Raw genomic sequence first — 20,545 nt, forward strand, 5'->3', positions numbered from 1 at the left:
TGTAGTCTTCTCCAAGGTTGTTTTCCATCTCTCCTCCTTTCACGCTCTTGCTTTCCCTCTAGCAAGACCATGGTCGTACTAAGACAGTAGCAACACCTCCATTGTCATTACAATTTTCATTTTTCATTATCATCGATAAAAGCGACACCTTATCAAATGTTTCTTTGGTATAGAACAGTGAAATAAATGCTCTAAGGGATTTTTGATCTAGGTAGGAAGTTTAGCATATAACATGTTCACTTGAGGCTTGGAATTCTACTAATATATTTAGAGGAATATTTATGTAGGACCTTCAAATATTGTCACCTCTATTAAATTTGGAAGACTTTTCTTAAAACTGATTCATTTCCCTAGTATTCACCTTGTTTATCACACTGCTTATTATTGATGTGAACACTGAAGTATTTCAGCTAATATTGATATTTGCTTAACACATGTAATCAAATGTTGAATGTGCTTTCTGTTCAGAATTTGTATGTGTCCTGACTCCATGTGGGATATTAATGCCAATCTGATTGAATACCAAAGGGCAATAGAGTGAGTGTTGTGCTCGATGGCAACTAGCTCTGCTGCCCTACTGAGATGTGCTATTTCCATAGGTTTATCATCTACCAAGTAGAACTTTACAACGACTAGGTTATAAAAGATTACCAGGCAAATAAACACTGTATAAAATGTATAACATTTTAATATAGAGAGATTTAAATACTCTATTCTGGCATTCAATGTGTCTTTTGTTTGGGATAAGTTTTCTTTTCCTTATCTAATTGCCCTAAGTTTTTGGTATGTAATAATCCAGAACTCGGACATTTACACAATTTACCACACATAATCCCCAGGATGAGGACTATTGATTTTGAACAAATGATTGAACACAAACTGTTTTATAATAATTTTAAGTTGATTTAAAAAAATAATTTCATAGTCATTGGCATTTGTTTTAATTTCTCTATAATTAAAATTCACTAAGAAATATACATATTGACTTCAGAAAGAAATGAAACAGTATAAATAAGAAAACTATTTTGAATAAAAATTACAACAAATCCCACTGCCAAGCCCTTATTTCCTGAGTAATCATCCTGGAAAATGCAATATTCTCTGTTGATTTCCTAGTACTTGCAGCGGTAACAATAATTATAGCAATTTCATGTTGGTGTAACCAGACCCTGTTCTCAGAACTTCACATGAATGAATACATCTCATGTCATGGCAATCAGTATTATTGAGGCAGATTCAGTATTATTCAATATAAATAAGGAGTCCTACCACAGAGTTTTTAGTAATGCACTCAGGATCACGAATGTAACAGTACTAAAATGGGATTAAAACTAGGCTTTTAATCACTTTACTAGCTTTTGTGAACCATAACTGGTATAGTTATGGTAAATGTCCAGTTTTCACTCCCAGGTCCAAACTCTTGGTTTTGATTGAAGTCTATTTTGGGTAAATTACTTATTCTCTAGTGAAATATCACTTTTTCTAAAAATTATAACATTCAGAGCCTGATTCTATAGAATAGCTATATGTCTTCTATTAAGTTTGTTTCAGACAGTGTTCATGGGTGTTATTCTTGTCAAGTTAGGCAGTCTTTCAGTCTTCACAAGTGTATCACTTCTTGGCTGAATATAGCATTTGAAGACCTTGAATCTTTCTTTTTTTCCAGTTCTAATTTCTCATGATACAAGAGAGAAATCTGAAGCCAGCCTCAGCACAGAGAGAGGTGACTTTTACCAAGTCCTTAAGGCATCTCTCCTAGAAGGAATACAGAACCTTGTTGCAGAGACATATTAGGATAAAACCACCTCAATCAGTGCTAATTTGGGAGGCTCACAAATCTCATCCAATGACATTCAGCAGACAAAGGATTTTAACTTAGTTCTCTTCATTATTCCTGGGGACACTGTGTTATGCCTGTAAGTGTTGTGTTTCATTATAAATGAGCCACCTGAAAATTATTTTTTAAAGAATTAGGGTGTGAAGTTACATTGCTTAAAAAAAAAATCTTTAGGATGTTTCTAAAACTGCCCTGATATTATTAAAATGAAAACTTTCAGATGCATATAAAATTTCCATTGATTGTATATTAACACATATTCAAAAGAGCCATTACTCACCAAACTTACACAGAAGATACTGAACTTGGTAGGAGTTTTAGATTGATCCATAGACAATTGTTTTGTTTGTTCATTTGTTGCCTATTTGTTTATCTTGTTTATTTGTTTTTCTGTAAGTAAAAAGTTGAAAGCTGACAATCTCCTATGGTTTAACCTGATAGGTTAAATTATGCTAAAGCAGCAGAAATTAATTATTAGTAGTAGAACTTGAATTATATTTCCAAGTTGGCCCTATATTTTTAATCATCTCATTAAGAGAATACAGGACTGTTTTCTACTCAGAGTCATCACAGATTTTCATATAATTGGGAATATATGGTACTTTGTTATGTGAATATACATGTAAGATTGTATCTTCACTCTTTAGATTCCATTATTTCACTAGGGTATGTTTAGCTCCTGTGACTTAATTTTACCTGGTATACATTCAAATCTTTCCATCTGTAGGAGCAAGTCCTCTATCAGTTAAATATTAGTTCTTCTATCATATCTGTGATTACTTTTTCTGTTTCATTTGGCTTATTCTCTTTATGAGGACAACTTTCCCCAAGATAAGCTCCCCTGGTGTCCTTCATACTTGTCATATCTCTTTTCTTCTTTCACCTACCTGGCTGTTCTTCTCTGGGTGTCATTTGAGTGTTGTCAAGCCTGTCTTCACATAATTTATTTGGTTTCTGCTATTTCAATTCTGATCACTACTTCTCAATGCACCTTTTCCGTCTGCTCTGTGATTACGTGTTTGGATTATGTGCTTGGATTCATCTTTCAAGTTAGCCACCCCATTCATCATGAGTCTATTCTTTTATCATTCCATTATTCCGTACATTTTTTATGAACAAAGCAATTGTTGTCTATAAATGTCTCTTCTTTTCTTGTTTTTGTTATCCCCAATCATTTTAACTGTTTCACAGTATGATTATTTCATAATATTGTGTGCAAAATTTTTTTTTTGTAATCTGTGTGGAGGCGGTGGAGAGTTCTAGTCTGGTTCTAGAATGCACTATGGTGAGTGGTCAAGCGTTTTTTGTTGTTGTTGTTGTTGTTTTCTTTGTAGAGATGAGGTCACCCTATATTGATTAGGTTGTCTTGAACTCCTGGGGTCAAGTGATTCTCCCACCTTAACCTCCCAATGTGTTTGGATTATAGGCATAAGCCACCATGCTTAGCCTCTGAGTGGCCAATTTGTAAAATATTTTATTATCTTTAAATTTCTGATTGTGGAGGCTCATTCTCGCTGAGCTATGGTTAAAATATTGTCATTAAAAAAATCTCCTTTAGTATAGCCTCATGCTTTCCTGTAGCTTATCTTCCACTAGGTTTCAGGTACTATTCATTAATATGGGCATGGGAAAGGCAGAGGAATCTATAGGGAGGAGGTTTGCCAAGTGGCAGACTCATGTCTCCCATTGTCTACTCATGCCATCAACCCTTGTCCCTAATTTTCATTACTAAGACCCACTCATACAGGAATGGTCCTTTGTCTGTCCTGCCATCTTTCTTTGATTTGGTCTCATCACATGACACATGCAAGGGTTTAGATCTGGTGTTGGTAAACATCTGTCTCCACTCTGCCCTCTACTCTCTCTTTGGTGATTTGGGTAAGGCCTGGCAAAATAGTATGGAAGTTTACTCCTTCTACTGTTTTCTCAAAACACTCAGGTATTTCTGACTTACAAAATGCCAAAGTCGATGAAGGAAGTAAAATCATTTTGTTTTATTTCTCAGAAAGTTGGATATAGTTTAATAGCTATAACTCCTCATACCAAGAAATAGAAACTTTCTTAAATTTGGTTCATGTAGCATAACAAAAATTTAAAGCTGTCAACTGCTGTTAAAGGCAAACCTTTCCAGGAAATTTTTATACTCACCTGACATAAGTCACTTCATTTTCATGCTGCAGAGAGTTATCAGGTTGGTAACTAGAAACCGCATCTTCCAGATTACAGCATATGCTGCTGGGGCACTGGCAGGCTGGCTGGGAGGGTGACGTCTGTCACAGAAAGGAGCCCAGACGCTCACTTGGGCTGGACTCTTCTTTTCCAGTATCAACTGCTGTCCAATTGGATGCCATTTTCTCCTTGCCCTTTAGAAAATGATTGCGCACATTTCTCCTGTCTCAGAAATATCTATGAGATTATCTTGTTAATGCAATTCTCAATTTCATAATGTAATACAATATGGCTGGTGGGATGCTGTTCATGCTTTGGCTGAACATGCAACATTAGCAGATGAAAAAAATACAACTAAAAATCATTCTTCACAATAAGCTTTCTCAGCCTCCTTAAAAATTGGCACAAATGCAGATCTGCCAAAAATCCTGGGAGTTGGAAGGCTTGGCATTTTCTAAGCATTTGAGAAACAGAAACACACTGAAATTGAGCTGCAGTAACCACCAAAACAACAGCAGAAGGCACTAATAAAGCTAATGACTTATATTTAACTTGTTGTGACTCAGATAGCTGGATTTCATTGCACACATACTATGTGCCTAGCTTCCACAGAGATAAGGACGTGCTAGATTGTGCAAGAATACATGAAATACAAAGGATAATTTTTGTCTTCAAAGCTTATGAGACAGTTGGTGAAATAAAATATTTATTTGGATTAACTAGAAAATGACAGGCATTCCCTGGAAGTGTGCCTGGTGCCTCAAAGCTTGGTAGACAAGAAATTCTGTTTGGAGGTGATAAGCATGTTGTCAAGAAATAATTTGACTTACATGGTTAACACTCAGTATCTCTTAAGTAAAACTGTATAACTTTTGTAAGTGATTATATATTGCTTTGCTATATACCACAAAAGATAATCAGACTATATAATTTCTAAAATTATAATTATTACCATCATAGCATACTTCAAAGAAGATTATTGTGTAGATTGATTTATTCAGAAAGACATCATGAAAAAAAATTTGATCTAAGGCCATGGTAACGAGGTAAGATAATATAAAAGGCAAATTTATATGCTGGAACAAATCCAATATGAGATCAAAAGCCTAAATACAAACTCACTTACTAGCTGTTGTGATGTTATTGATTGACTTAGCTCTCTTCCATGACTCAGTTTCCTCATCTGTGATACAGAAACAACAATAATGCTTAACGTGTGAGACTTTCCTGGGCATGTTCATGAAAATGCTTAGAAGTCACAAAAGCAATTGACAAACATTTCTTTAATCCATGTCATCAATCTGCAAGGCAAGCGTGTGTGGGAGGGGTGTGTGTTTGTGTGTGTGGGAGGTGGGTATGTTGGTTAGCACAGGCATCAAGGAGAGAATAATGTATCAAGAAGAACAGAGTCACCGTTTTGGATTCAGCAGCATGAGTATTCCTGAAGAAAGAATTCTGATCATTGAAACAAATGAGCAGACATGGGGAACTATGCAGAGAAGGGTTTAGTGGAGGAAAAGGGGATGGACGTTGAAGATATAGATAAAATTGATCTCTGTGGTCCCTTTCTATCTTATTTTGATTTTCCTTTTTTCCCCTCATAATAAATTTCCTCACAATGACCTGGCCCCTCTTGAGCCCTGTCACTTCCCCTGATCAGATTCTGCCCCCTGGAGAGTATGATGAGGGGTATCTGTCTTCCAGAGAGCTGTTATGATGCTGCATTCATTCTCCCGTGTTTCATGTGCTGGTAGCTTTCCTAAAGCCTGAATAATAAACTTTCCTTCATGACACCACAGTTCAGGCACAGAGGTGAGCTAGGGTATGGGCTATAATGGGGTAGGGATGGTAGTGAGATTTGGAGAGACAGTGGGCATGTCTATGCCTTCCCAGTGTTTCTGACACTCACCTAGGCCTGCTTTGCTTTTCTAAACTGCAACCATCCTTTCTTTCAAGGAAATTCAGTGCCCTACAGAGAGAAAGAAGAGAGAACATTCAGGTTCTGTTGACATAAATAACTGTAAACACCAGTCTCTGCTGCCCCTGAAGGCCCTGAAGACTCGCAGAGGAAGGTGGGAGGAGAATGTTCTCAAGCATTTCTTTGCTCTTGTTTTCCTCTATGCCTATGGCTCAATTCATCTTCTCATTCAATTCTGTCAAAAACCATTATTTTTATCTCTTCACTGCATTTTCCTCTCTTCGTCCTAGGCTTTCAGTCTTGAATCCATCTAAATTTTTTAATAGCTTGAGCTAAATGGGTTTTCCAGTATGTCTGGCATTTTGGTCTTTCTTTGGTATGCCTTGTCTTGGAATATGAACAAGAGAGCCAGCATATGAAATTATTTGAACCTGACTTGTATTCTGCAATGTAAAATTGTGCCAGAATTGAAGTGGAATTACATATGGTGGGATTCAGTGGTAATAGACAGATCATGTTAGTCTCCTGTGAGTGAGGGTTTCTCTAGGACTTGGGATGTAAGGAGCCTTTCTTCTAAGACCAGATTAAAGATCAGTACTAGGGGTAGAAGCTGGAGGCTGGCAAACATCAGGAGCAGAGGCCGGAAGCTTGCATAGAGTTTTCCCAGATTGTCCTTTCCTTTTCTCTGGATATCCGTAGGGCTCCTTTTTTATTCACTTAGCTCTCTCTTTTTATGGCAGTATTCAATGAATTGTTGCATTCTTCTGTCTCTACCCTACTCTTAACCCAGATGGCAATTTTTTTGAAGACAAGATATTTAACACTCAGATTTGTTACCCTCTGTGCACTTGGCACATCATCTATCACACAGTGAATGAGACATTCTTTAAATGAGTGAGTGAGTTACAGCAATTCTACTGCAAAGTTAGGCAAGAATGCAAGGTGAAGGGACATAGCTCAAGAAGTAGGGCCATATGTATTGCCTTATCTCCTAGAATACTTTCTTCTGTATTACTTGTAACACAGAATCATCAGTTTATTTCAGTTTAAGAAATGCTTATCATGACAAGTACTCTGGTAGGTTACAAAGAAACAAAAGAAAGAAAAATATGTTGCTTTTCCAGAAGACGGTTATACTACACATGGTGCTACAAAAAAGAAATTGTACAAAACGGTAAAATATAATGCATGAAATAAGAGAAACTTACGAACTGTCGTGAGTAACACAGAAGATGCACGGTCCATCTCTGGGGAGCAGTCAGAGAAGAGAGACTTCCAGAATCAAATTCTTAAGAATGAATATGAATTTTTCAAGTCTAAGAATGAAAAAAGAAATGTGTCCTATGCCAACCAATTGGAACTATGTATGTGCCTGCATATAAGTGTGCATAAGTGTCCATGTATGAATGTGAGTGTGCATGATTATATTTGAGTGAGGTGTGTGTGTGTTCATGCATGTGCTTGGCTGTGAATGGATGTGCCTCTGTGAGTGTACACGTGAGTACGTGAGTGTGTGTAAAAGTATATGTATATAACACGCATTATCATGTATGTCATTGTGGGAAAAAGTATTTGTAGTGGTAGAGTGGTGATTACACTAGGTGGTAGACAGTCTGCAGGGTTTGAATGTTTGATGTCTTAGCCATACCTCTGACTTGTAGAAGTGGTCTGATGAGGGTGTCACCTAAGAGGTGAGATTAACCTGGAAGTTGAGAAGCTTGGACATTAGTTCTAAATCTCCTACATAATAATGGTGACCTTGGAAAAGACTTTATGGGCCTTGTATTCCAATCTGCTTGATAAAGGTATATGGTTAAGCAATGGCAAAGTGATGGCTGAAGTTTTTTTGTAATGTAGATTTTGGTGATCTTTCCCAAATTAAAACTCTCTAAGATGCTGTTCTCCTCCTGACTGTGATGGCTAATTTTATGTGACAACTTGACTGGGCTATGGGATGCCTAGGTAGCTAATAAAATATTATTTCTGCATATGTCTGTGAGGATGTTTCCAGAAGACATTAGCATTTGAATTAGTAGGCTGAGATCTTTCTCTTAAGAATGTGGATGGGGCCGGGCGCGGTGGCTCAAGCCTGTAATCCCAGCACTTTGGGAGGCCGAGGCGGGTGGATCACGAGGTCAAGAGATCGAGACCATCCTGGTCAACATGGTGAAACCCCGTCTCTACTAATACAAAAAATTAGCTGGGCACGGTGGCGCGTGCCTGTAATCCCAGCTACTCAGGAGGCTGAGGCAGGAGAATTGCCTGAACCCAGGAGGCGGAGATTGCGGTGAGCCGAGATAGCGCCATTGCGCTCCAGCCTGGGTATCAAGAGCGAAACTCCGTCTCAAAAAAAAAAAAAAAAAAAAAAAAAAAAAAAAAAAAAAAAAGAATGTGGATGGGGATCATCCAATTCATCAGGACCTGAATAGAACAAAAAGACACAGGAAAGGTGACTTTTTCTCTTTTCTTGAGCTGGGAAATCCATCTTCTCCTGCGCTTACACATCAGCACTCATGGACCAGAGGCCTATGAACTGGAACAAGACTTACACTATAGGCTTCCCTGCTTCTCAGGCCTTCCGACTTAGACCAAATTACACTACCAGCTTTTCTGAGTCTCCAGCTTGCAGATAAGAGACCATAGAAATTCTCAGTCCCTGTAATCACAAAAGCCAATTTCTATTGTAGGGTTAGGGTTAGGGTTACTTTCTGGCTGATAATCTAAGTATGCCAGATTATACAAGATAATCTATTGTAATCTTGATGTCTTCCAAGGGAATAAGACAGGGAATTACACAATTTTGAAGCTCTATGGGCCCTTATAGTTAATTTGAACCTTTATTTGACAGGTGATGAAACTGATCTGGAATGCTTAAGTGAGATGTCTGTCAATTGTGGCATGGCAGAGTCAGATTCTGAATCCAAATCTTCTCTGTCCTAGCCAACGCCTGACTCATAAGTTCACACAGAAAGATAATTGTGCATCTTTCACCATTCATTCTCAATTATAGCGTTGTGTATTATTACAAAAGCACATTTCCACCTGTGTGACTCCCATTTTTCTTCCATCATGTTATAACACTCCCCTTCCCCACTTTATGATACAAAATTCAGGCCACTGCTGAGACTATCCTGCGTTAGAAATAGACGGTGGTTGTACATTAAAAAAAAAAAAAAAAAGATCTTTCCAGAAATCCTCATTTGGTTCCTGGTTGCTTCGTAAGACCTTGTCCCTTTCTCTTGGTCAGTATCAGTCAGCCCATTGACTGGTGTAGGTTCTCATAAACTTCCACTGAGCACCTGCCATCGTCAAAACAAGGCTGAAGTTTTGGGCAATGCTTTAAATTTTCTGAACCTCAATATCCTCATAAATGGCATAAAAGTAATACTTTCCTTACTTTTTTCATATAATATGTTCTAGTGATAGTCACAGGACATAAATTACATAAATGAATTTGAAAATTAAACAAAAAAGAATGTCCATGTTGTTTTTGATGCTGTTCTTGTTTGTATAATATCTTCTCTTAAATTTAGGTTTCTGAAGACCAGACTTACATTGCTGTTCCCTTTGGGGTTGAGATAGAGACCAACACCCAACTCCATGTGCCTCAGTAAAGACCTAAGTGGCTGGACCAGGCCAAGGGATTAATATTAGGTTGGTGCAAATGTAATTGTGGTTTTTGCAATTACTTTTAATGGCAAAAATCACAATTACATTTGCACCAACCTAATATTACCCAGAGCTAGAGACTTCTTGGCCAAGGTGCAGCACATACTCCACAATTCAAGCTGTCATAAATCCCACATAAAGATAACAAAGGTAGTTTGACTAGAAGAGCGTCTGTAATTCCCTATCATTGCTGCAGAAATCTTGAAGAGAAAAAATGAAAGAATAAAATAAACCAAAAAGAGACTTTTATGAAAACATAATTGATTAAGTATTCTTTCATGAGAGTGGATTATAATTTTTATTCTTCATAGTAAAATTGTTATGTTTTATGTGGATAAGGGTAGAAAATAATTAACTCAAAAATAACTAGGATTTGGAGCATTCTAGAAGCCAGATCCTCAGATAAATGCTTGAGGGAATTGTAGGTGTTTAGCTGGGTAAAGAGAAGTTTTGAGGGTCCATTGGTATCATCTTCAAATACTTTAAGGGATTTAAAAATGAAAAAAAGTATGTCAATGTTGTTCTAGAATCCAGGACACAGAACTGGTGCAGATACTCATTTGAGCAGTCTTTCTTGCCTGACTCCACTGGCTCAAAGACAGAACAGGATGTCACCAAAGACGAGCAGAGTCAGCAAAATAAATGTTACAGAAAGACTGAGATTTCTTTCAACATACGGGAGAACAAAGGCTTTAGAGGCAAACAAACTTGAGTTTGTATACCTTTCTCTCACTTAATAGCTGTGTGTCTTTGAGAACATTACTATAGCACTTTTCGGTTCTCACCCTCAAAATGGGGAAAGGGCTACCTATTTGTTATGATTGTCATCTTTCAAGTCCTTCAGTGACAATACAATTGTGTCCTTTGTACTAATGAGAAAATTGCTCCTGGAGCCTGCGTAAATTGTCTATGGGGTCACACAGGTAGTAAATGATGGGATGGGAACACATACTTTCACCTGTGTGTGATGGAATCCTGCTCTCTCCAGGACCCCAAGCTGCCTCTCAGCTAGGGAAATGCTTTCATTAGCAAATAAGTCAAAACATTGTGTCTTACTCTCTTGGCCAGACAGGACACACATATCCTTGTCTCTCTACCCAGAATGATGGAAAGGACACCTCCAGGGCATCTCTTTCAGTACCCCTAGAAGATTGTATCATCAAGTAAGTCCTAGACAGTTCTATATTCAATTAAATGGATTCTCTTTTTTTAATCTAAGGAACCACCCCTTTATAGAAGACTCACACATGATGTACCTGACCTGAAATCAGTACCATAAGCTCGTGACACAATGTTAACTCTCATTGTGGAGCCACAAACCAGGATTTGGTGATTTCACCTTTTTCTCTTTCACTGAATTCAATGCAAGGATATTCAACAAGCCTTGCTTCAAAGGTCATCTAAAAAACACTTAGCTACCGAGTCCAGAACCATCAATCTACCTGTCTCCTCCCTGGCCCCCCAAAAAACACAGTCTGTCCTCCTCAGCAGCTCTCTGTCAGCATGCAAATATTCCTGAAAGGGGAAAACGGAAATCTCTTGCCCTGAGTGGTATCACAGATCTTCCCTGAACAGCAGGATTTGTGAAGCTGTACCAAGAGAGGAGGGGCCTTTTAAGTAGGGACAAGAATAAAGAAAAATAATTTATAAATGAAATACTGTATTTGCAATTTGATTTGCAGATTTCCAAATTTTTCCAATTGCTTTCAAGCCATTCAGTTTTTTGACTCCCAAAAGCTCTGTCTTTTTTGTCTTTCTCTTATCCAGTCTCCCTCCGGCACCTCTCCCTCTCTCACACACTCTCAGCCTGAAAATTCTGGTTAGCTGTGGTTTAGGGTACACGTCGTGGTTTATCACCGATAACCACACTCCCTGTTCTGAGGTGCTGGAACACTTCCTTAAGGCAGAGAGTGCATGGACTAACAATTATATTTCAAGCTGCATTTAATGTTGAAATATGAGACAACAAATTGATCTTAGATTTCTTCAGTCAAGCATGACCTCACCTCTGACTCTGGCAGAAGCTGCTGTGGTGCCGGAGCAGTAGTTGTGCAAAATGAATAATAGGAAGAAAACAAAGCCTCATCCTTGCTAAAACAAAACAAAAGAGAAAGACTATCAACATTTTTTTCTACATTAGCAATACCTGCTTCTGAAAAACAGACTGGAAAACAGTAACTAAAACATTCCTTCAAACTTCGGTATAAACTATCCAGTCTGGTGTATGCATCCTCTTAGATGCATATTCATAGACTTTTGCTTCATAGCCTGACTTTCCATTAAAGACTAGAGAAGGTGATATATTCAAATATCTGCCACAAAAATATCTAGGAAGATGCTTATTCAGTGTCTAAAAATTATCTGCATGTGGCTATTTATTCATTCAATCTCGGAATAATAATAGCTCTTGAACAAAGGAGGAAAAAGTACCTCGCTCTGAGAAGATCAAACATTCCACATTATTTTACTAATTCTCAGATGGTTTCTTTGTGGTAAGTGAGTAGTATTATCGCTTCATTTGAGACAGGGAGAAATAAAACCCAAAGATAACCTGACAAGTACTGGAAATAGGTAGTTCGTCATTGCTGATATCAAGGACTAACTGCAATGGTAACAAAAGAAGAGTACATTAAAAAGAAAGAGAGGAGAAGGAGAAGAAAGGAGAAAGGATAACAAGAACAAGAAAGAAAAAAGATATCAAAATTGGCATTTTTTCCCAAGCTATCTATACATTTTTAACATAACTTAAAACATATGAAAATAAGGATAAATGACAAAGTGGCAACAGAATAAGATGCTGTTATATTTCAAATATTTTTGTTGTAAACAAACATGAGTCTGTTTGCAAAGTTTCAATTGTGAGATGTTTTCTGAGCACTGAAATTCTATCTAAAATCCAGAATTAGAAAAGAAAGCGCCTACCTTTATGTTTTCATTTATAATATTCAAGTAAGAAATTAAATTAGATAGTGGACTAAAGACAAACCTTTGTCTCTTCCCAAATGCCAGATTTTATGATCCAATTTTATTCCTGGTCAGAAAAAGCAAAATTAGGCCTTTTTCACAAGTTCAACAATGTGTGTGAATATCTCAGCCTTTGCAGGCTAGGTTTCCAAAACTGCCTGTCATTCCAGGATTAGCTGCTGTGTGGCGTTAGTCCCCTTCAAATGAACAGACTCTCTCTTCCTGCAGCTCCTGCTCCTGTGCCTTGTTGCTTGAAAATGGTTCTCTCTGCTGTCACTGTAACAAACGGTTCTAATTGCTGGGTTGCCTGTTATGGTGGAAATTGCAGTGGTCCGTAGTTGAAGGCTTTCGCTCTGCTTTGGTAATCACAGAGAGAGCCAAACTGCTCCTTTCCTAAAGGGATAAAGAAGATAATCTTGAAAAAATAGTAATAAATAATAAATCATTTTAAGAGAAGCAGAAAACCAACACATGTGCTGAATGGTTATAGTCTAATCTAATTGTAATGCATTTTTCCTCATGAAGAGATGAAAGTTCACGGATATATTTTCTTGTATTCTTGGTGATGAAGATGGTGGTGGTAGTGTTTGTTTTTGTCTGTGAAGTAATACATGGTAGGCAATGATTTGGAATAGTAAACTTTCCAATTTATTTTCATGGCAATCGGTGAGATGTGTCCCTGGAGGAAGGCACACAATTGCAGTTTTAGAGCTGAATTGGCCTCTCTCTCTCCTTTCTTACATTAGAAAGCATACAATCTCATTTTGAGTAGGATTACAAAATTCCCAAATTCTAATAAAGTGCCAGAGTAATATGTGATGATCTGGGATGGTTGACGTGTTATTGAAGAAACTTCCTGGTAGGAGAGGTGAAGATGAGAGCAGTTATTGTTAGATTTTACCACCATGACAGAATTCAGGTTACAAAAGGCAATCCCTAATTTGGGAATTTAATCAAATCGCAAGCACCAAGGACAGCAGCTGCTGTTACATTAGGTTGGGTAAAATTATAAGGCCTATCAATTCTCAGGCTTCGGGGCATAAGCTGATCACCAGCTGAGGTCAGGAGAAAATTTCCCCAATGACAGGCTTGCACAGTTATATCCAGTATAAGAGATTTAACACCTACACCTAAAATATCTGATGTGATTCATTACCAAATAAATACAAACATACAACACGCACTTATGCTATTACCAAAGCAGGCACACACAAGAGACTAGACAGACAGAGAAGTGAGTATTTGTCTGAATGCCCAAGTCTTAAATGAGACCACCATGAGCCAAGGAAAACCTGCCTTCACAAAGTCAGCTTTGCCTACAGAGTCCCTTTAATTCTTTGTCAAATTTGTGGGCCAATATTTTTTAACTATCCACTCAATTCAGATATTTGCTTGTGCTTATATGAACTCAGTCTTCCAAAATAAGTGGCAGTAGAAGGGGGTTGTATTCATTTTCTTTTGCTGTATGACAAATTACCACAAACTTAGCAACCTAAAATAACTTAGATTTATTATTTCACAGCTTGTGTGGGTCAGAAGTCTTACTCTGGTTAGCCGGATCTTCTGCTGGGGTTTCACCAGGTGGTAATAAAGGTGTCAGCTGAGGCTGTGAATTGCATTCGAGGCTCTGAGTTCTCTTCTCAGCTTGCTGGTTGTTGGCAGCATTCATTTCCTTGCAGTTGTATGACTGAGGTCCCTGTTTCCTTGTTAGCTATCAAACAGCCTGAGACTGTGCTCAGCTATTAGAGGTCATCCATAGTTCCTTATCACATGAACCCCACAGGTATCTCACAATATGGATGTTAACTTTCTTTCAGCCCAGTAGGACTGTGTCTCATTGACGTCTTCCTGTGAAACAGGCCAATACAGTCTTCTATAACATAATCTAATCAAGGGAACAGGGATCTCATCATATTCACATGTTCTTCCTATACTCAATAAGAAGGAATTCTACATGGTGTGCACATAAAGGAGCAGGAATTTTGGAATCACCTTAGAATTTGACTAATTCCATAGGATTTTATTTGACTAACTCTATAGGATTTTTAAAAACTATTTGATGGCAGGGCACAGTGGCTCATGCCTGTAATCCCAGCACTTTGGGAGGCTGGGGTGGGCAGATCACAACATCAGGAGATTGAGACCATCCTGGCCAACATGGTAAAACCTCATCGCTACTAAAAATACAAAAATTAGCTGGGCATGGTGGGACACACCTGTAGTTCCAGCTACTTGGGAGGCTGAGGCAGAAGAATCACTTGAACCCAGGAAGCATAGGTTGCAGTGAGCCCAGATTGCACCATTGCACTCCAGCCTGGTGACAGAGTGAGACTCTATCTCAAAAATACAGAACAAAACCAAAAAACAAAACAGTGTTTGATGAGACTAGTCATTAATCTATTGTGCTTTATCTATTAGCAATTGTCCACTTGGGAAGGACAGATCACTGGCAAATTTGTGATTGTGATCATATAAAGAGAATTTTAGAATGTGAATTAGAGACTTTCAATCATTTTATGTGTCACCTAAATACACTGACACTCAACAAAATTAGTGAGTCTAACTCACTGAGTTCTGTCATTTAAAGCCAGACTAAAAATCTAGTTCTCCAGACTCGTAAACAAATTACACCTTTGCCTTTAACTCACCACCAGTCCCTTTGCACACTTCTGGGTATCTGCTCTAGCTCTGCAGATTCCCAAGTATCTCCAAATATTTGTGCATTTTCATCCAAGGTAACTGCTTAATTTGAATGGCAAATAAACTCACTCACATTGAACTGCCAATGACTGATTATATTTTAAGGATGACTTCCTAAACTTATAGTGGTATTACTATTTTCACAAAAATAAATACACTAAACAAAAAGGGAAATAGCACTCTTAATAGAGACTTCCATGTTAGTGCAGAAGGAGAAGTGTGGGCAAGTGTGTGTGTTTGTGTGTAATGACTTGTCCTTTGGTCCTGATGTATGTAACAGCAGAACATATGATAGTTTGAGGTCAATTATCTAGTAACAGTATGACAAAAAAGGAAATGTCAAAAATTTTTTTCTTGCTCATTTAATCATGCAGTGGGGGGTTCCACTTTTTTAACCTCTTACATAGTCAGCTCTTCTGTCAATTAATGTATTGGCTAATGGGTAACTACTAATTTGGCGGGGAGGTTTTCTTACAGTTCTATTGCTATGAACAGGGCAGGCAGAGATGCTCAAAGTGGGAAGTGTTCTGGTCAGTTAGAGAATCTTGTAATCACAAATAAAATGCTAAAATCTATCCTAGTTTTAGAAGAGATAATAGAACCCAGGACAGTCCTGCTGGTTTCCGCATCAAGAAAAAGTTTTGAACAATGCTCCGTCTTTGGGTGCCTGTCATGAATGAGATTTTTGGTGAAACGAACATGTGCCAATGATGGAGCATGGAAGCAGGCAAAGTTAGATGCTATCTTTGTGAAAAGCAACAACTGAAGAGGGGCTTCATCCAGATCTGTTTTTACTAAACAGATAGATGTTGGGTGTTTGTTATTTTGTCTAGGACTACAACTCAAATTTTAATCATTATAGATGAATTGAGTGAGAAGGAAAAGAAACACAGTCCCCCAAAATCTTTATTAAGAAAGATACTTTTGGCCAGGCACGGTAGCTCATGTCTGTTATTTCAGCACTTTGGGAGGCCAAGGAGGGCGGATCACCTGAGGTCAGGAGTTCAAGACCAGCCTGGCCAACATGGTGAAACCCAGTTCTACCAAAAACAAGAAAATTAGCTGGGAATAGTGGCAGGCACCTGTAATCCCACCTACTCGGGAAGCTGATGCAGGAGAATTGTTTGAACCCAGGAGGCGGAGGTTGCAGTGACCTGAGATTGCGCCACTGCACTCCAGCCTGGGCACCAAGAGTGAAACTCCATCTCAAAAAAAAAAAAAAATAGGTGATTTTCTGGCTTATGTAGTACTATTGTAATGTCTAGAAAGTTCATTGTTATTATTTTTTAAATATCTTCTCTCTGCCTAAAATGTATCATAGCCTTAGATAAGAGTTTGTGAAACTTTGTTGTGTTCAGCATCAATTTGTCATCTTCCTGTTAGATGGGAAAAGGCTGTCACCTTCATCTGAACTATGAGAAAATATTCACATACTTCCTAAGAATTCCAATATTTTAAGCAAAATGTTATTTTCACCTGAGGATGAATCATCTTCTTATCCAGTATTCACTGTCCTTTACTTGCAAGCAACCATATTTATAACACTGATGCATCCTATTATGAAAAAAAATTTCTTCGGAAATACCATGCTCCTAGTCTTGCTGTCTGGCTAGCCAAGTCTCATCTGATCTTTCAACATGGAGCCCAAGTTATTGCTTCTAAATAAAGATTTTTCTGACTATCTAGTCAGTGTCTTCCACTTTCTCTCAACCTATTTCTGGGGGTATTTATTTTAACACATAACTATGTTTTATCTCTATTTCCTTTATGCAAGTCTTATTTCCGAATAGTTTGCCAAAATCATTGAAAATAGGAACTTTGCCTCACAAGTTTTTAGTACCTCCTACGACGCTCAGCATAGTGCTGAAGAGAATACAGCTTTGCTGAACTGGGAAATAAAATCAAAATAGCAACCAGTTATATTAAACAGCCACGGACCTTTTCATAGTTGAGATAGTAATTTTTGTTGTCATTTGGTTTGTGTTTTGTTTTGTTTGTTCCATGTTATTGCTGTTAGGTTTGTTAACTTGTTTGTTTTTTGTTGTTGTTTTGCTTGACATACTTGCCTGCATTTGCTTAGTATTGACAACCTGAACTAAACATGATAATAGTTCATTAATTGCCATACTATTCTTGACAGAGCAGATCATACAACATTTAAAACAAAACCAAACTAAACAAAAACAAGTGTGGAGATCTAGGTACAGTTTTCATCTGCCAATTAAACTCAGCCCCAAAATCAAATTCATGACTCTTCTCTAATATTGAATAACTCAGGTTTGCATATTCACTCTGAAGAGAAACCAACATGTGGTCAAAATCATCCTATTTTAAAATGAACTAAGGAATTCGCTATATAAAAGTGAATTAGTCAATTCTCTCTGAAGTGAATAACTATCTCTTAATATTTTGTTATTCAGAAATCTCACATGCCAGGGTAATTAAGGAAAGACACACCTGTAAAAACCTGCCAACTAGATGTGGTTTTCATTTGCACTGCCTTCCAGCATGCCAGCAACCAATAGCTTGGCCAGATCTTCAGTCACATATACCTTAAGTTTTAATGGTTACCATGGCAATGAAAAAAGGCATTACAAAATGCACAAGCTGTTAACATGTTGCAGAAGCCAAAAGAAAGAGCTAAGAATAAACTTCTGCAAATTCCTGATCACGCCACATTTAAGGAAAACTGCTGTTAAACTAACGTCATGTCCCAGTCAAATAGCTCATTAATCTGGAGCTGAAGCTGCATACACCTCCCTCAAAGTGCTCCCTCAGCTGGGGCTTGGCCCTCCCCCTGTGAGAACAAACGTGTGTCAGAGAGAGCAGGAGTATGTGTGTGGTGAGGGTGGGGACAGAGAGACAGAGAAAGAGAATAAACAGGCTGCAAATTGAGTCTCAGCTCCTTCATCAACAAGAAAGAAAACCTTCATGTTTTCTAACAGGGATGACAGACAAGAGAATTTAAGTGCATCTAATTTAGATAAATCTAAATTTTAGTGGGTGAGTAAATCATTATAACCATAGACAGATAAGATGAGTGTTTCATTTGCTCTGAATTTTGCTTCTGGAACCTTGATATTTGGGCTGCAAGAAAACAAAATATATGCACCCATCTAATCCCCTGCTGGGAAGAAAGCATTGCTTGCTGAGCAAGAAACTGTCTCGCCTCAGAAGTGGGGGCTGTCTGCTTAGTGACATAGCTTGTAGAATAAAGAAACATAGGAAAGAGGGTCCTCGGTTTATGAATATGATACCAGCCAAGAAAACAAAGGGTGAGGTACCAACATTTACATGGAAACGGCCGTTTGTTTTAGAATAAACAGACAAAAGTACAAAAAGGTAGAACTCTTTATTGATTTACAGGCAGAGACCCATACAGACAGTAGAGAAGTTAATAAGACAGTTAAAGCATCAGATATGATACAAAAATGCAAGTCCAGTTCGTATTGTTTAACTATGCATTTGTTCCAGTTTGTGCTCTCCTAGAAGGGAGGTCACTCAGGATGGGAGGAACATTGCCATTAAATTCCAGAATATTGTGGACGCCTCTGGAGGAGTCCCTCTGTGTTATCCATTTCCCTTGAGACAAAGTTCTCCTTTCCATTTGTGGCCCTGCTCAGACTCCGGAGTGTCTCTGTTGGGTGTTGTTTGCTACCATGTTCCATTCTCAGCTGCCTGCATATCTAGTCCCTGATTTCCATCCTGTTCTCACTGTGGGCAGTTCTCCCAAACGGTTATCCACATCCCTTCTTCTTGCCTTCCAATCTCCAGTACAGTCTTGGCAACGTCCTTGGCTTTGTGTTTGCTTACATCCTACATCCCCACCTACCGTCACCTTTGGAAGACTTTAAAAGCCCAGATAAATCCATAATTTTGCTATCAGGTCCTCCTCAGCAACCCTGACATCTCACGTGACTACTCTGTAGCTACTGAGCAAGGTCAATATCCTAGAACATCTTCTCTCTTCTCCTTCTTGTTTTGAATTTTGCTTCATCAGTTAGATTTTAGAGCCATTTATGACTGGTATTCCATCCTTTTTTTGTGATGTTCACTATATCTAAAATACTACAGTTCTCCTACTATGTACCCAATAAATACTCAATGAACTAACTTATCAAATCATCAAATGCCATGTTCCCCAGAATCACAGCATTTCTTGAAATTGTATCTTAATATTTGTTTTAAACTCAAAGACTCAAGTTATAGAGATATAGTAAATCGAGATAAAACTCAAACCATGATAAGATTATATAATTTTTGCCAACAATTTAGAAAATTGTAGAGCTGCAAGGAATGTGGACTACTCTAAACTACTCTAAACCCACGCATCTTTTAAAGACAAATAAAAGGTTCTGATGAGCAGTGGGGTTCTCTAACGTTACATATTATTTGAGCTAGGAAGAGAAGAAAAAGAGGCTACTTGAATCTTCCTCATGAATACTTTCCCAATGCCCTACTGCTTGTCACCAATGCAGATTCTTACCTACATGTGTTGCCCTATGCAGGAATTTGAAATGACATTCAATACAGTCAATATTGTGTATTTATACCCCAGGATAGATTTTTTTCTGACTGTTTTAAACACTCCTTGCTAAAAAGCAAAGAACATTTTTGCCTGAAGCCTCTCTCTCGTGCATGAGGTAGCCAAAGCCACCTCACAGCTGATTCTCTTATGATACCTACTGATTTATTAATCAAAATATATTTGAAACCAGACACTTGTGTTAAGTGTATGGAATGCAAAGCAAAGATATACCCCATCTCTGCCCTCAAGAAACTTTGTGGTCTAGTATGGGTTAGGATCAAAGTGAAATGAGAATCAGGTATTCAGACTTCCACCAACAACATGAGATGGTCATCTGGGCAGAAGAGGTGTCTCCTGAGCCAAACACTAAATACTGGAAGGAGAGGGACATACAGAGCCTGGAGGCAAAGCATTCCTCACAGTTAACACAGCAGGTGCAAGGGGTTAGAGGCAAAAAAGAAAAAACAGCTTGAGGACTTGGAACAAAATTTTGTTTAGTTTATGTGCTGCACTGAGAGAAGGTGGAGTAAAAGGCAGAAAATAGGCCTTGGCAAGATTTGTGGCCAATATTATGGCATTTCAACCTTAAAATTATTCAGTGTAAATAACCTGCAAAATGATGTTTATAACAGTTTTATTCAGAAATGCCAAAACTTGGAAGCAACCAAGGTGTCCTTCAGTTATGAATACATAAACTGTGGTGCATACAGACAATGGAATATTACTCAACACTAAAAGGAAATGAGCTATCATCATGAAA

General features: G+C 38.0%; 1 long non-coding RNA gene across 1 annotated transcript; it reads right to left on the minus strand.

Moving 5' to 3' along the window:
• Positions 1-1,404: 1,404 nt before the first annotated feature.
• LOC105709009 (uncharacterized) lies at positions 1,405-4,237 on the minus strand. The gene is made up of 3 exons (XR_001105418.3): positions 3,986-4,237; positions 2,118-2,227; positions 1,405-1,755 (listed from the first exon to the last, which is right to left on the minus strand). It is a non-coding gene; the product is annotated as an uncharacterized LOC105709009 (long non-coding RNA).
• Between the last annotated feature and the right edge of the window lie 16,308 nt (positions 4,238-20,545).

The sequence above is a fragment of the Aotus nancymaae genome, unplaced genomic scaffold (assembly GCF_030222135.1).
Source record: "Aotus nancymaae isolate 86718 unplaced genomic scaffold, 86718_ANA_hifiasm-v0.15.2.pri h1tg000020l, whole genome shotgun sequence".
Lineage (NCBI taxonomy): Eukaryota > Metazoa > Chordata > Mammalia > Primates > Aotidae > Aotus > Aotus nancymaae.